The sequence below is a fragment of the Octopus sinensis genome, linkage group LG7 (assembly GCF_006345805.1).
Source record: "Octopus sinensis linkage group LG7, ASM634580v1, whole genome shotgun sequence".
Lineage (NCBI taxonomy): Eukaryota > Metazoa > Mollusca > Cephalopoda > Octopoda > Octopodidae > Octopus > Octopus sinensis.
This window is the reverse complement of record NC_043003.1, coordinates 114,798,615-114,813,701: the sequence shown is the minus strand read 5'-3', so window position 1 is coordinate 114,813,701 and position 15,087 is coordinate 114,798,615.

Genomic DNA, 15,087 nt, shown 5'->3' with positions numbered 1-15,087 from the left:
AGAGAGAGAGAGGAAGTATGTCAATTCTTTCAGTTAATCTATGTATTTATGTATAGGAAATTATTATATTTAATGGTTTCAAGGTAGAAAAAGACCGAAGCAGCGACGACTCCTTCGCCAACCACCAACCGCCCAACATTAACATGTCCGACAGGGGTTTGTTTGCTTCAGCTTCTTCACTATTGGTTGGATGGTCACGGGGGAGACTATCTAAGTGTTTCTGTAAGTACACAAAGCCTCGATACACGCACACACACACACACCCCAACACACACGTCCAATCACCCTCTAACACACACTCACGCACAAATATATTATATATATATATATACACACATACACATATATATATATATATATATATATTATATATATATATATCTATATATATATATATATATATATACACACATACACATATATATATATATATATATATATATATATGTATATATACATATATATATGTATATATTCATATGTATATTTACATGTATATATTCATATGTATATTTACATATATACATATATGTATATATACATATATGTATATATATATATATGTATATATATATATATGTATATGTGTATATATATATGCACGTATATGAATAATATATATGTATGTATATATATATATATATATATATATATATATATAATATATATACACTTATATGAATAATATATACGTATATGTATATAAGTATATATATATATCTTTGTATGTATGTATAAAGTTATGTTCCAATTTGTCTGTATTCTCGTAAGGTGTGTCTGGCTGTATCTGCATAATCTACATCTACATTCGCTTTTATTTGTTAAATTTTGTGTATATTTTTGTGTGCGTATACATTTTGCATCGGTTGGGTCGCATGAGAAGGATTTAATTTTTGCTTCTTTTACTCAATTTCCATAAATATTTTTAAAATGCAACCTTGCCATTCTTTCTTTATTTGTTTTTTTTTTCGGGGGGGGGGGGGTCCTGGTTATACGTTGCGATGGAATTATCGACATTTTCTAACCAGCAGCCTGTGACTCTCATCATCTTATTTATTTATCATCACAACCAACAGTTCAATCCATCATCATCATGAGCATCATTAAACTCCATTTGTCATCTCCAATATTATCAACGCTGAAGGCATCAACGATCATCGTTAACAAGTGCAGACTGCTGCTCCCAAAAGTCTTCCAAAGTCAAGTACATTTGCACTCCTACTTTTAATTCGAGACTCGGGCTACGTTTAGACTCTCATTATAATTAATTAATTATGCACAACTGAGCGTTTTTCATAATTTGAAATGTATTGTCAGATATCCGTTTACGTGTATCTCTAGGAGAATGTCTTTGTATAAGTGTGTGGGTATCTGTGTTAATGTGTGAACTGAATAACAGGTTGGCGTAGTTCCATATTAATTCTATTAAATACTTACAGCTTCATTTCAAAATGGTGAACATTGCGTTCTTTCGTCTCTCCATTTCCTCTCGTATATATGTGTGTGTCTCTGAGGGCGCGAGTTCTCTGTGTGTGTATGCGTATAAATATATCGTACGTTATTAAATTATTTCAATCTTTATTCCGTGGCTCGGCTGAAGCATTGCCTTGAAGAATTATAGTCAAGCGAATCGATTCTGGTACTTATTTTCATTCTATCTGTGTCTTTTGGTCCAACTGTTAAGTAATGCACACCAACACCGGTTTTCAGGCAGTAATGGGGGCAACTACACATTCACAGGCACACACATGCTTGCATACACACACACACACCCCAACACACACGTCCAATCACCCTCTAACACACACTCACGCACAAATATAATTATATATATATATATATATAAATTAATAATAAAATATTAGGGAATAAATCCAAACTTACAGGGAAAAATCAGATTTAGGATTGAATCCAATTTTATAGTAAAATATTATATTATATTAAATTAGAGATAAAACCACTATTAGGCAAATCATACAATGAAAAACTTTAGCCAATACATAAGATTAATTAATTTATATTATTTTAAATATATATCAAAATTATTTAAAAAAGATAATGAGTATAACACTACGATCGTTTCATGGCTGTCCAATTCGTAAAAATTCAAGTTACAGTCAATCTTCAGGTGATTGAAATATCTAAAATATAATCAGAAATATTTAAACAATATTTTAAAGATATAAATAATATATATAATATAATAATTTTACTTATAATAAACTCTATTATCAAACTAGAGACATAGAACTTAACAATTATGATTATATCCAAATCGACTATAACGTTAAATATTAATTTTAATTTATAAGGTAGAAAACTCACACATAATCTAATATCAATATTAGTCTATATCTAATTACATAAATATTTAAAATGACTAATATATATAAATTATCAATGAAAATATATAAATGTATATAAATATTATAATTAAAATCTAAAATAATCTCTATAAATAATTGTATGTGCACATATATATGACAGGCTTCATACAGTTTCCATCTATCAAATCCACTCACAAGATTTTGTTTGGCCCAAGGCTATTTTAGAGAATTCTTGCCCAAATGCCACCCAGTAAGAGTGAATCCAGAGCTATGTGATTCGATTCCAATAGAACCATACATTCATATATATATATATGATGATGAATTCTCCCATCGAAGACGACGTTTGAGCGTTCAGCTTTTACTTATCTGGCGCGATAACTGAAGAGATGGCTGCGTGGATTTCCACTTCGGCATCCAAATCTCGGAGTTTTATCACGGCTACCGAATAATTGTCACATATTACATTTACACACACACACACATATATACATACATACATACATACATGCATATTGCTCTATCCCTGGTATTTGAGTACTCTTTTTACCACCTTGTTTCATATTTATGTGTTTACTCCGGTGTACATATATATATATATATATATATATATATATATACCACTCATTCACAGATATATGTATGTATGTATATGGCTGAAGTGAAATGATTTAGAGAAGGATAGATAGCTGACAAAAAGCAACCCGTGTGTGTATGAGAGGGTGAGTGAGAGAGGGAGAGGTGATAAGAGGTGGTAGGAGCGATCGATAAAGAAGGAAAGAAAATCAGTAGGATATATAAACGTGTTTATAGGGGCTACTATATACAGGGGGTTAGTTTGAAAAAAGTTCGCATAAAGAGATTCCACACACCCATGCACATACACATACAGAAGCGCACGACCACACAAACACATATACGCACACATACACACATGCACGCGTGCATATTCATCCATTAATCTTACCCGCCTACTAACCCTGGCATGGTTGTGAAATCAGAGCTCTCAATCACGTCCTCAGAAGCAACCATCATTACACTTTTGGGCTGGATTCCCAGGCTTGACCAACTGAAACTATGGACAGTATCCAACCATCTCGTTCTTGGTCAACCACTCGATCTCCTACCGTTTAGCTCAGCTTCAAGAATCTGTTTGGTGAATGTTTTCTGTGACATTCTAATTACATATCTTTAGTACCGGAGCTGAGACCACTGATTGCAGAGAATCAGCGGCTCTATCTAAACATACTCATTGATCTCCGAACTATGCACCTACTGAGTAACTTGAGGTCCTTCAGAGGAATCTCGTTTCGATCGCTTGTATTCGTGATTGTACTCTTTCGGACATTACCTAATGTTCATGTCCGTAGATGAAGGCAAACACAGAAACCGAATTAACTATAGCAAGTTTGGCTATTTAACCAACCTTTCCGCTACTGAAAATCGAATGCTGGATCTGGCGTTTTACATGCGAGCACCTGCAATTATAGCACTCAATTCAGCCTCCTGATTTTCATCATTCAGAAGGACGGCCTTGAAATAAACTTCTCCACCTGTTTTAGTGACGTTCCACTAACATATAGAGCATACTGTGAAGACATTCCTGATAGGACAAAGACCTCAGTTTTCAAAACATTAAAGTCATTTGGGGTCTACTAGAAGTGTTGGGAGAAATAAATATCTGAGATGCTTTCCTCTGCGCAGAAGCTGCAGGGGCTACTCAGAGGCTTAGCAAGTTCTTCTATATCTATTGCGAGGCTAGAAACCTTTCTGTATTGCCACCAGGTAACTCAGGGTCACAACAATTTCGCCCCTTAGCCTGTACGGCTTCAAATGAGCGGGGCAGTGAGGAGTGAGTTAATGTTCACCTACGGAAGTGCTCCAGCTATTGTCTCTTGTCAATTATAGCCATCTCGAGTTAGTTTCAGTTGCTATATCTATTTCCTAGCTGGCTTGTTTCAGTTGTGAGTATTCCAGACTTATCTCCTGCTGGAATTATCGCAGTGATCTTGACAGGAAGACAGGGCAGCAGACGTCAATGGCCAATGGGGCCGCAAGCCAGACCTTGACAAGGGGGCTTGTCGACAATGCCTGATATTTCGATGCGTATCTATCATATACCCTTTCAACATTTATTTTTCCGTTTCGGTTATAAAAAGATTGTGTAGAAGAAACTCTACCAATATATTTGAGTCTCTGCAGAGATATCGACTTTAGTCTTGATTATTTGTTTATTTACTTTAAAAGCATTTACACAACATAAGAAAATAGTAGGGAAGAGAGAGAGAGAGAGAGAGAGAGAGAGAGAGAGAGAGAGAGAGAGAGAGAGAGAGAGAGAGAGAGAGAGATAAAAACAACATAGGACGGGAGATTTGCCAATTCGGGTAGGCATTTTTCTTCATAGTTTGTAGTTCATCAGTTGTTTAGAATGAGAAATGAATTTCATTTCTAAAATTTACTTATATCCTCCACTTCATTTCCTTCCCATAAGAATATCTCTTGCAGAAACATCAGTTCCATCAATGGCTACTGTTATCTGGTAGGCCATCTTCTCTTCTGTGCTGTTATAAAGTTTAGTTCTGGCGGTTTGCAGTGGAGTGTTGAACCTTTTTAATGTTTTGTGCAAATACGTACAAGTTGATTATTTCTATTTTTTCTCGCCTGCACGCAACGTCATATATTAGCAGAAAACCAGTTTGAACGGTTAAAATTGTAAGCCCATGTCTCAGTTGATGTTTTTGAGATATATATCTGTGTGTGTTTTGCAAACAGCTTGCATATGCAAGTGCCATCAGTCGAGAACTCCGCATACCGGAAGCCAGCAAGTGTATGGGATCATCTATAGATAGATATATTTCTTTACTACCCACAAGGGGCTAAACACAGAGAGGACAAACAAGGACAGACAAACGGATTAAGTTGATTGCATCAACCCCAGTGCATAACTGGTACGTACATTATCGACCCCGAAAGGATGAAAGGCAAAGTCGACTTCGGCGGAATTTGAACCCAGACCGTAACGGCAGACGTAATACGGCTATGCATTTCGCCCGGCGTGCTAACGTTCCTGCCAGTTCGCCGCCAGATAATAAAGTGTGGTATTGCCAATAAGAAAGGAAGAGAGATCAACGCAGAAAGAGAGGTAAGCGTGTAAGAGAGACGTCAAGAGAGATAGGGAGATCATCAGATACAGGAGAAACATATAACCTTAGAGAGAAAGAAAGAAAGAAAGAAAGAAAGAAAGAAAGAAAGAAAGAAAGAAAGAAAGAAAGAAAGAAAGAAAGAAAGAAAGAAAGAAAGAAAGAAAGAAAGAAAGAAAGAAAGAAAGAAAGAGAGAGAGAAATATTGACATTTTGTAAGAGGCAGAGCGAAACAATCGCTGGGTTAAGAGAGAGAGCGTAGAATAAAAGATCAGAAAAGGGAGACAACGACAGAGAAGGTAGACGGGTGAGCATGTTAGAAAGAGAAATTGATGTGTTGTTACGCATCTGGCCCTCCATAACGAATCAACTTACGCAAGGAGAGAATCTTAAGCACAACAACAACAACCGGCTTATTTAGCAACGACATAAATTTTTGATTGGTTAAAAACAAATACAAGGATTTTTTAAAAAAACAGGCAATTGCAGAGAGTGTGGGGTCATATTTATTTATGTTTTTATTTGTAATGGATGTAAAGAGATAAATATATTCCTATCCTGTTCCCAGCATCCCTAAGACTTGGAATATCGAAAGATTTATTTTATTATTTAGTAGGCGCAGGAGTGGCTGTGTGGTAAGTAGCTTGTTTACCAACCACATGGTTCCGGGTTCAGTCGCACTGCGTGGCACCTTGGGCAAGTGTCTTCTACTATAGCCTCGGGCCAACCAAAGCCTTGTGAGTGGATTTGGTAGACGGAAACTGAAAGAAGCCCGTCGTATATATATATATATATATGTATGTGCGTGTATGTTTGTGTGTCTGTGTTTGTCCCCCTAGCATTGATTGACAACCGATGCTGGTGTGCTTATGTCCCCGTCACTTAGCGGTTCGGCAAAAGAGACCGATAGAATAAGTACTGTGCTTACAAAGAATAAGTCCCGGGGTCGAGTTGCTCGATTAAAGGCGGTGCACCAGCATGGCCGCAGTCAAAATGACTGAAACAAGTAAAAAGAGAAAGAGAGAGATGCGTCCATCCATAAAGGGTTAAAGCAGGCATATTGAAGGGATTTTCAGCAGTTGTGGGGGTCTACAAATATCCGTGTTCTTTGTTTCTGCAAATAAGTGCCTCCAACATGTCACAGTGCCCACGTGACTTCTTCTCAAGATCTCTTCCTCTCTACCTCCCCCTCTCTCTCTCACTCTTTCGATAAGTTTATTAATATCGGTTTTAGTTTTATGCATGGCAATTCGATCAACAGTCTGTTCAGCATTCGCTTAAATGCGCTTTCACATAGAATATGTGCAGCGTTGGGGTGCGTGTCTGTGTGTAAATAAGTATGTTATATATATATATATATATATATATATATATATATATATATATATGCAGAGAGAGAGAAAGAGAGGAAGTCAGACATATATATATATACATGCACATAGGCTAAGCATGAATCTGTATGTAAATATATATACATTTATCTGTCTGTCTATTTATCTACCTACCTATCTATCTATCTCTTCCTATCTCTCTATCACACAAACACACACACACACACACTCTCTCTCTCTCTCTCTCTCCCTATATATATATATATAATATATATATATATATGTGTGTGTGTGTGTGTATGTTTGTGTGTGTGTGTGTGTGTTTCTTGTAGATATATAAAAATACATACATATGTAGGCAGAGAGGAGAAAAATAATGCGAGAGAAAGATAGACAGACAGAGGGAAATATAGAGGTAATTAGAGAGAGAGAGAGAGAGAGAGAGAGAGAGGTACACAGATAGATAGACAAATAGACATACAGACACAGTTAGGTGTTGAGAGGCGGCTTTCGAATTGCCATCCCTGTCGTGCATATCAGAATGCAGGCAGATATCACTAAAGGGCAAACACGTTTTTATATGCACTTATTTCTCTCAGCTTCCATATGTAATGAGCTCGGAGAGTGCATTCATTTATGCACAAACACTGTACACACATGATGTATATACATAGATGTAGAAATATAGGAATGTGTGTATATATATATATATGTGTTCATGGGTGTACGCTCAGAGCAGCGATCATACTTTTATGTAATGGATTCCTTTATTTTTATGATTTTTATAATTTCTGCACACACTGACACACACACACACACACACACACACGCACGCGTTTGGTTGCGGGTGTTCTTTTACATATTCTTCCTATTGTTTTAGTTTATACTTTGAGTTAGATCTCTGTATTATACGTGTGTGCACCGACACGCAAATCTATCTATCTATCAATATGCATACATACACATATGTACATATATACATACACACATATTTATATAGTGAGAGACATACATACATGCATACACACATACATGCATGCACACAGCTCTGTGGCGATATTTCTGCACCAAGAACGCTTCAAAGGTGAATAAGATGCAAGAACAGGTCTGTAATTAGATGCAGTTCAATACTTCTGCTTCTTCGGAAATCACTTCTGCTTGGATTCTACTTCGTTCGCTCCAGTTAATTCTGATCCTCCATAACAAATCTACAGTCGGTTCCTCACCCACATAAAATCTGGCACTTCCCACGAACAACAAAATGTCTTCAATCCGTGCATGATAATATTGAAAGGGGCTGAAAACGATTTTTTTTATTATTTTTTTTTTTATTAGGATGAATATTTCGCCCTTTATTTTTTTCTAAATGAAATCTCAAATAGAGACGAAGTTGACTTTCAGCCTGTGGATCGGTTAAATTAAGTACAAATCAATTAGTAGCGTGAAATTATTCAACACCAGCAAGCCACCAAAAGTCTTGATCCTATCGCAGTATTATAAATCGTCAACAGTCCCAGTTATATTTCTGCTCTCACAGTACCACAAAGCGATGTTGAATATAAGTAAATTAATTTGGGAACTAAAAGACCACAATAAACAGTTTAATTTAGAATGGTTGATTCTCTCAATGTCGATACCTTATGACAAAGGCAAGGAATTCTGTCTTCTCTGTAATTCTGAAGTATTTTTCATTATTTTTTTCTAAAAGCCCCGTAGTAAACACGGTTATAGAGCGTGAATACCGATGTAAACTGGCAAAAACACACCTTTGGTTCATATAAGTAATATCTATCATTATATATAATTTAAACATTAATTTTCTTTTTATATTTAACATACACTAAGAAAATATATATTTTCCTAGTTTATGAGGTTTTATTTAATATACATATAGTCATATACTTCTCATTTATTTAACTTTTCCTTAATTTATCCCTCCTCTTTCTAAAGGCTACCTCTGACGTTATATCATATAACGTTTTTTCAAACAATATTAATAGCGTTCAGTAAATCACTATACACATCCATCATTTTCTGTTAAAATGTCTTATTGACGAGTTTCATTTCTTTACTTCCCTGAAGAGAAGATTAGATTGTTTTACACTATTTTATGCCTTTGGAATAATATCAGTGATATCTTCGAAACGTGAGTAGGAAGTAAAAGAATTTGAATAACACCTGCGTTAAACTCCATTTATATATTATACAAAAAAATTCACGTAAATCCGAAGTTTCTACCTTTAAAAGCTCGGTGTTACAACCTCTTGTGTGATTTTTTGCTACCCTGGTAACAATTTATCTATTTTTTCCGTGTTAATTGTTAACAAGGAAAAAATACACACCGGATTCATTCTTGTTGCTTATTTTTTATTATAATCACCCCGCATATTTTTATGGGTAACACCATAAAAAATTCTGGTGCATCTAAATTAAGTACCATTTTCATTTGAATCTAAACTGTTACTGAAAAAAAAAATGTATATATATATATATATATATATATATATATATACAGAGAGAGAGAGAAGCAACTTGTTTTATATCTCCCAGTGAGAGAAATACAATAACAGTACGGAATAGTAAAGCTTATTTGCCAACAGAATGTGTTGCTCCTCTGAAGGACGATGTTACTTGTGTTTAAGCCCCAGGAAAACATCTTTTCCAGCTGGTTATCGACACACAGTATACTGTTTCAGTGGGAGGCCATCGCTCCCATCTGCAGCCTTACGTGATACTCACGGACCATGGTTTCTTGGTGTATATCAGTCTTCAGTGTAATACAATCACTGGCTGTTGATGGGGGCTTTCTCCACTGGTAAATACTATATATACGCTGATCTCGTATAGAGAAAAAAAACTTGCTTTAAAAATCTCAGCGAGAGATTTACAGTAACAGTACGAAATAGTAAAGGCAGGAGATGGGAGCGGTGACCTCCCTTGCAAACGCTATTTGGAAACAGACTGTGTGTCGATAGCCAGCTGGAAAAGATATTTTCCTGGGGCTTAAACAATAACAACAACATCGTCCTTTATAGGACGGCCACATTCTGTTTGAAAATAAACTTTACTATATATATATATATATATATATATATATATTGGCGTAGGAGTGGCTGTGTGGTAATTAGCTTGCTTACGAACCACATAGTTCCGGGTTCAGTCCCACTGCGTGGCACCTTGGGTATGTGTTTTCTACTATAGCCTCGGGCCGACCAAAGCCTGGCGAGTGGTTTTGGTAGACGGAAACTGAAAGAAGCCCGTCGTATATATATATATATATATATATATATGTGAGTGTTTGTTTGTGTGTATGTGTGTTGTCCCCCCAACATCGCTTGACAACCGATGCTGGTGTGTTTACGTCCCCGTAACTTAGCGGTTCGGCAAAAGAGACCGATAGAATAAGTACTAGGCTTACAAAGAATAAGTTCTGGGGTGGATTTGCTCGACTAAAAAGGTGGTGCTCCAGCATGGCCACAGTCAAATGACTGAAAAGAGTAAAAGAGTATATATATATATGTGTGTGCGTGTGTATGCATGTGTGTGTATAAGGAATATTTACCCCGAGGATGGAGGATATCAGGCTTTAATAGTAGGTCCCAACAAATGTTTGTGCACACCAGTTTCATGTATATACTAATTATAAAGAATAATCTTGTATATTGGAATAGGATTAGAAACTCAGCAACTGAAAGGCGTAGTTTGGTGCTTAATATAAAGCCTAATATACTCCTTATGTTATAATATTACTAATCTTATGCAAACTGGAGTCCCACAAATGTAACAAGTTCTGGAATATACCCTAATGTAGGATAACATGCGGTAGCCAAATAATTGCATAAGAAATCTTAAACGCGCGTTACGAGATTTCTATCCGAATTATCCTAAATATTTTCATATATATATGTATATACAAAATATCTTATAATTAGATACATAATTATAACAAGGGGTCGGCTATACGCCTCACCACGCACTGCTAGAAATAGACGCTAAAGCTCATATTACCACCTTAAAATCTCCGAGAAAAAACACAATATGGTGTTATTCTCGGAGATTTTGAGGTGGTAATAGGAGCTTTGGCGTCTATTTCTAGCAGTGTGTGGTGGGGCGTATAGCCGACCCTTTGTTTTAATTATGTATCTAATTATATAATAATTTCTAAAATGTAACTATAAGGTTTTTATGTCCGCACTGATCACCTGGTAAAATTATTCATTTTACGTTATATTAATGTGTATATATATATGTATATGTATGTATGTATGTATAGATATGTATCTATGTATATATATATATATGTATGTGTAAATATGTATGTATATATATGTATCTATGTATATGTATGTATATATATATATATGTATGTATATATATATGTATGTATATATGTATGTATATATATATGTATGTGTATATATGTATGTATATCTGTATGTGTATATATGTATGTATGTATATCTATATATGTATGTATATCTATATATGTATGTATATATATATATATATATATGTGTATAAATATATACGTATATATATGCATGTATGTATATATATATATATGTATATATATATGCATGTATGTATATATATATATGTATGTATATATATATATGCATGTATATATATATATATATGCATATATATATATGTACGTGTTTGTGTGTCTTTGTGTCTGTCTCCCACAACCGATTGTCAATCAAGGTTGGTTATTTACATCTCCATAACTTAGTGGTTCTGCAAAAGAGACCAATAGCGTATCAGGCGTAAAGATCTATACTGGAGTCGATTTAATTCTTCAAGACTCTGCTCCAGAATGGCCTCAGTCTAATGACTGAACAAAGTAAAATGGTTTTTGACAGTAATATCTGGCCTAATCTTTATAATTACTGTCTTTGAGAAGTGGTATATTCAAGATTATCTTTGCGTTCATTTTCTGAAACCTTTTTCTGGTTTCTGTGGTTGGGCCATCCAAGATTGAGTAGTTCTGTTATCAAAACATTCCAGCTGTGACTATCTCGATTTTTACTAGTACTCCAGAATATTTAAAAAGTAGGATATGACCTGAGGAAGATTTAGATGCTATTTAGATCTATGAGGTAAACGACTACATGGTAGCTCCGTTACTGGACCATATTAGGAAATTTTTCAAACGACCACTTATCTAAGAGTTTTCGCTGTGATAGGTCCGTTTTCTACAGCTGTTTCATAATGCTAACTTGAATTGTAATGAATGGAAACTCGCACCCTTTCCCGCTTGTATATATATGGCTTACGGTTTGTGAGTCAGCATCTAACGGCAGTTGATCGATTCTTAATAAGCCGACATATTCTGAAATTCTTGTCTTCTTTATTATATACTTTGGTTAGATACAAATGATGACACTTTGCTTTCAGCCCTGAGTTCTTCAATTCTGAAGGAGATCTCATTATTTGTTTTCCTTCCTTCCTACTTTATTTTGTATCGTTTTGGTTATTAAGATGTTCTTGCTTAATAGCTTACGTCATTTTGTTGGTCAATTTCGTTTAAATTTAAATTTCTAATAACTAATTTATGTTTTTCTTCCTCCATCTTCTTCACAAATGTCTGTTGACCCAGTCTCTGTTTTATATTTGCTCGCTTTCTTGAAAACTGAAAAGAATTTTTCTTTCATATTTTTTCATGTATTCCTGCTTTTGTCTAACTTTCACTATATTATTTATCAAATATCACACGTTAGTTGTTTCATACTAATTTACTAATTGTAGAAGGCATTTATCTATCGTAAACATAATAATTATAGGTCGGGTATTAACGAATGTATTGTACATTTATTCATTATTGATCGTCTTTGCCTCTATAATCTTAGCGTCAAATTGACAATTTATCTATAGCCACGAATTCTTTGTGATTTAGCGAGGATCTCTAGTTTCAGGCGTTCTTTGATTTCGTGAATATATTCTTTTATTTGTTGTGTTCTATTTGTCGCTCCAATTTGTTTCACTTGTGTGTTTTCGTTATCGATTTCATTAAGACTTGAAAGATTTTTCCCTCGTCTCCCTCTACACTTTTTTCTGTAATATTTGTTTTCCATATCGTTTGTTTGGCTTTTGATCTGCCAAAATAAGTAGAGCAGAGGTATTCTCCATTTTCCTTTACGAACCAGATGGCTGCAACTTACCTTTTACTGTTTATGATAATGATGTTCCGGTTTTTTTTTATTGTGTTATCCAGTTTTCTGTATATTTTGTTTTCTTTTTTGCTTGATATTTGATGTTTCAGTTTTATCAAGGCATTGATTTTAATTTTTTTAATTGTTTTCATACTTGAGATATCCATCTTTCGATTTTCTTCCTAAATTTCCTTCACATTCTCAGAAATATTCAGCATATTGTTTCTCTTTTGTATTCTGTTCCTCAAAGTTGAGGTGTTTAATGACCCGGATTTCTTGCTGTCTTCTTATTCACATTGTTTTGTCTGTTGCTACTTTTCATCCTCGTGGTTTTCTGGTTTATGCTACTTTCATTAATTCTGTTTTAGTCCTCTTTCTGTTTGGCGATGAATTGTTTCATTTAAGTAGAATATCTCAATTCTTGATATTTTTGCTTTCGTAATGTATGTTCTAAAGTTATTTAATCTGATGGCGTTCGAGTTACATTTAGTTCAGAATTACATCGCTCAGTTTTTATTGGAGAATCTTAGACTAGTTTATTTGTTCATTTATTCATTTTTAGATTGAGTGTGGCTGTGAAATGCGCTCAAAACACCAACATTTTGCTCTTCCAAAGATTTACATATTCTCCCTTTTATCTGCCTGCTTTGAGATGTAATTTGGCGACTCTATTTAAATTGGCATAAGTTTTGGTGGCAATACCGAGGTTTTTGCTCGCTCAGGTTTTCCTATTTTACAATAAATTCAAAGTGCCCATTTGTTTTGATCATAGACCAAGTAAACAATGTCAGATAAACACAGTAGGAATAAAGCATGTATTCGCATGGAAAGTTTCGAACTCAGATAAACAAAAGGAATGAAATAATCAAATCTTTACAGCTGTTTCGGATGAGAAATATCTGATGGCATAACGATGCATATTATGTAATAAAAACCTATATTATCATAGGTGTATGTAATAGCATTGAATTTTAGAAATCCCTGAACCTAAGTCATATTATTGTTCCAGAATCCTCTGACTTCGCTACATAGATCTCTAAAAATTCGTGCTATCCTACACACATGCAATATAATGGGTCTTTATTTCATACTATGCATGTTTATACCACCAGTCATTGTGCATCAGAAAGCGATGTATAGGTAAATCTATTAAAATGTTCCTTTTGTGTGCCCATTTTTAATGTCTGTGTGTGTATTTCTCCTGGAATCCTCGAATGACTATATGTGTATATATATATATATAGTCATTCCAGGTGAAATTTGTTGCATTAGATGTGATGTGATCTTTGCAGTGTGGGGTCGCGCATTGTCCTTATGAAACATCACTCCTTTTCGAGATTCACTAAAGCAGGTCTTTTTTCTTAAAAGCTTGGTTCAAACGCTCTCATTGCTAACAGTAGAGCATTGATTGTTGCATTAGATGGTAACAATTCAAAGTTAATTACTCCTTTGCAATCCCACCAGATAGAGAGAAGAACTTTTTTTCATATGAAGGCAGGACAATGCGCGACCCCACACTGCAAATATCATATCACATTTAATGCAACAAGTTTCACATGTGCCTCGGAAAATCTAATCTATGCCATTATATGCTTAGGATGTGGTAATAATTATATTGGCCAAACAGGAATATCACTCCGTCGAAGTACCACCCTCTCGGAAAATATAATCTATGCCATTACATGCTTAGGGTGTGGTAATAATTATATTGGCCAAACAGGAATATCACTCCGTCGAAGTACTACTCTCTCGGAAAATCTAATCTATGCTATTTCATGCTTAGGGTGTAGTAATAATTATATTGGCCAAACAGGAATATCACTCCGTCGAAGTACCACCCTCTCGGAAAATCTACTCTATGCCATTACATGCTTAGGGTGTGGTAATAATTATATTGGCCAAACAGGAATATCACTCCGTCGAAGTACCACTCTCTCGGAAAATCTACTCTATGCCATTACATACTTAGGGTGTGGTAAACAAAGGTAAAATCGGACAGAACTTATGGGATGATCTGATCGTCATATACCAGTCTCTCCTCCTTGAAGAAGAAATCTGGATTTACCTAACGTTCATATGTTTAGACTACTGGCTGCATACCCTTAACTTCTTGCGAACTACATCTCCCAAAGCAGCT